General features: G+C 34.6%; 1 non-coding gene across 1 annotated transcript; it reads right to left on the reverse strand.

Annotated features, from left to right (window-relative positions):
- Positions 1-2,693: 2,693 nt before the first annotated feature.
- LOC125394236 (U6 spliceosomal RNA) lies at positions 2,694-2,797 on the reverse strand. The gene has a single exon (XR_007230141.3). It is a non-coding gene; the product is annotated as a U6 spliceosomal RNA (small nuclear RNA).
- Between the last annotated feature and the right edge of the window lie 653 nt (positions 2,798-3,450).

The raw sequence follows: 3,450 nt of genomic DNA on the forward strand, positions 1-3,450 counted from the left end.
GGCTTGTAATAACTTCTTTTTCTGTTTGCAGATTATTCCATTTCCCAGCTCTCAACAGCTAAGTTTCATATTGTAGTAGAAGGGAACCAATTGGTCAATGTGCAGAGAATAACTGAATGGGATGCTCGGACCTAAAAAGAAGCAGCACCAAGCACCACATAGAGTCTGGACATCTTCATGAAAAGATGGGCAAGGAGATTGTAACAGTCTGAGGTAGTGAATACTTTAAGGGTTTTTCTGATACCACTGGGAAGTTTTTCATATGAACACAGTGAGTGATGTAACATTTTCACAAGATTTATGTATGCTTAAACTTAAGAACTTTTGAAATTTAATTTGAAGGTCACCCAAATTGTGTAACAGGCTAATAGTAAGAGAATTAATTGCATATTTTCCATTAGAGAGCTATGATCCAAACTTTGGTATTTCCTGCACCCTGCTCTTGGGGAGAAAGTGTTCCCATTTTGGTGAGTCTTATTTGCATTTGAGCATCCAGAGACCTCCTGGGTAAACTGGGGAAGGTTTGGGGTGGGAGTGGGGAATGAGAGATCCTGGGTTTGGTGTGCTGTGGCCTGGACAGAGGGGAGATGAAATAGAAATAATGAGAAATGTCTTAATGGGGAGAGGCATTTTGGAGTTAGGGAGAAATGTGGTCACGGGGAAACTCCTAGGAATCCTCAAGGATGATCCCAAATAAGGCTCTAGCAATAGCAGAGACGGTGCCTAATTTTGCCATCTCCTGTAGTCAAATTGGTGACTGTCACAATTGTCATCAGAGAACCTTCATTCAGTTACTGATGGAAATAGATGCAAAGATCCACAGCAAAACAATAGGCAGAGAACTCTAAACATCCTGCTGAAGAGAGGGAAAAAGGATTTTATGGGTCAGGGATGTCAAAGTTATCACAGGGGAACTCACAGAAGCAACTAACCTGGGTTCTTAGAAGCTCATGGACTACGGATCACCAGCTATGGAGCCTGCATGGCATTGACCAAGGACCTCTGTATTTGTGGGACTTGTATACTTGATTTGTTTGTAAGTTTCCTATCAATGGGATCAGGTCCTGTACCTAAAACTGTGTTTGGTAAGCTATACCCCATACTGGTTTGTCTCATTTAGCATTAATGCAAAGAATGAGGTTTAACCTACCTCAGCTTGATAGGCCACGCTTTGTTGACTCCCCTAGGAGGCCTACCCATTTCTCAACAGACACAGAGGAGGAGCGGATGTGGTGCATGTGTGGCAGAGGGGAGGTGGATGAGGGAACAGGAGCAGAGGAGAGTGGTGAAACTGCAGTCAAAATGTAAAATAACTGAAAATTTTAAATAATTTAAAAAAGCTATCATTAGTAAGAATCTCGCAATCTGTGTCATTAACTTTCTAGATTGTTCTAATTGGAGATTCCTAAATGTCTCAAGGAATTTCTCATGAATTCCATAGGATTGCACCATGGAGCTGAGTCTCTGTTCTCTCACAGTTCCCATAATGAAAATACAAAAATTTAGCAGTGAACTTATGAAAATAATTTGCTCATTCTGGCAGAAAAGTAAAGTTTTTGTTTGAAAATGTGAAGAAGAAAAAATATAAAAAATGTCTACATGACGTTTTTGAATAGACCACTATTTTTTTTTTATTTTAAGAAGCATTAGCTGGTTTTAAAATGGAAAGAAATCATTTCACTTTTGCCATATAGTTGGGCCTAGATAACAGTATAAGTGAGATCAATGTACCCAAAAGGACAAAGGCTACATAATAATGTGTACTTAAATATTCAACTCAAGAAGCAGAGCACATTAGTAATTTTCAGGGCAAGGAGAGGGACAATACTGAATTCTTCTCAAAGTGCTTGGATTTTCATCAGGAACGATGGAGTAGGCACACAGAGCCAAGCTAGGGCATCTTCCCTATCCTGAGTGATCATTTGTACTGTACATTAGACACTTTCCATGATGGCAGAACTCATATCTTTATAAGAAAAAATGTCATCATTGCAACAATAAAAGAAGAATATTAAGGAAAAAAATGTGGAGTTGGTAAATCACTACATGGCATGGATTATGATGATGGTTCTGTGGTGTGTGCCTATTTACAAATACATTGAGTTGTACACTTTAAATATGTAAAGATTTTTATGATGCTTATATTTCAATAAAGTCTTTCTCAAAATATATATAGAAAACCATAAACATATATAAGTAAATTACTACTTAAAGGAAGAACGGCTGATAAAAATTCAGGTGTTATGAAATTCATTTCTGCTTATCAGCTATGTTGTATGTACTTATAATAAGAAATAAGGCTTAACTTTCTATGACTCTTGCTGTCTTTGGTTGGTTTTATATCCTGTCAATGAACTTTCAATTGGTTTTCTTTTTCACTAGTGTAAAATTTGTCTTAGTTACCCAACTTTATAAATAGTCACTCACCTATTCACCATTTTTTTTTAACTTAAATTGCAGTTTAAGGCTCACTACTGCAAAAAACAAATCCACCATGGAAATGAATACAAACATGCTGTCTCTATGAACTATTATGGATTTTTTTAAAAAATAATAGAAATAATAATAATTTTTATTATTATTAATAAAATAATAATAATAAAAAAATAATAAATATTTTTTTAGAAATAAAAAAAATAATAGAAGGGTACTATGAAAATAAGAAAATATTTGTGTGTATTTCCTTTTCTTTTTAAAATATGGAATGCTTCTCAAATTTGTGTGAAATCCTTGCACAGTGGCCAAGTTAATCTCATCTGTATTGTTCCAAATTTTAGGATAAGTGCTGTTGAAGCAAAGATCTGTATGTATTTGTAATAAACTATTGAAGGAAAAAAAATAAGAAATAAGGCACTATGTATTATGTTAAATGTCTTGGAATCAGAAGGATTCATCCAGAAACAACTTCAACTGAAGATGAGCAGAGGCTGTAGTTTTGTCAAGGGTCAGGTTTATCAGTAAGAATAAAAGATAGCTGCCATCACAGAAAAAATATGATTACTGGGAACATCGTGAAAAGATGGGTTGAGAAAAACCATGGCCTTCAGTTTGATATATACAAGGGAGAAATGTGATATTTTTAGTTTCCAATTAATGTAAGTTGGAAAAGTTAAATTAACACATTATATAGATATTTAATTTAGCTATATATACATATATACATATGTATATATGGACATAGATAGATTTTCATACATCAAGTATAAGAGGCCTAAGTATATTATTACTTTTATATTCCCAACCAAATATATTGTTTGTGGATTTGTATGTTGGAGGGGAAAGGGATAAGATAAGAAGCTTTTGAAAATTACCTGAAGATGCAGAAAAAGCTCCTTCTTTATGTTCTTAGGAAAATTGATGATGGTTGTGTCAAATAAAATAATTTTTGGACAGAGGAAATTATAATTCTGTGCAATAATGATGTCCAGTTAAAGGAAAATTGGCCAAACA

This window comes from Myodes glareolus, chromosome 20 (genome assembly GCF_982192425.1).
Source record: "Myodes glareolus chromosome 20, mMyoGla1.1, whole genome shotgun sequence".
Taxonomy (NCBI): Eukaryota; Metazoa; Chordata; class Mammalia; order Rodentia; family Cricetidae; genus Myodes; species Myodes glareolus.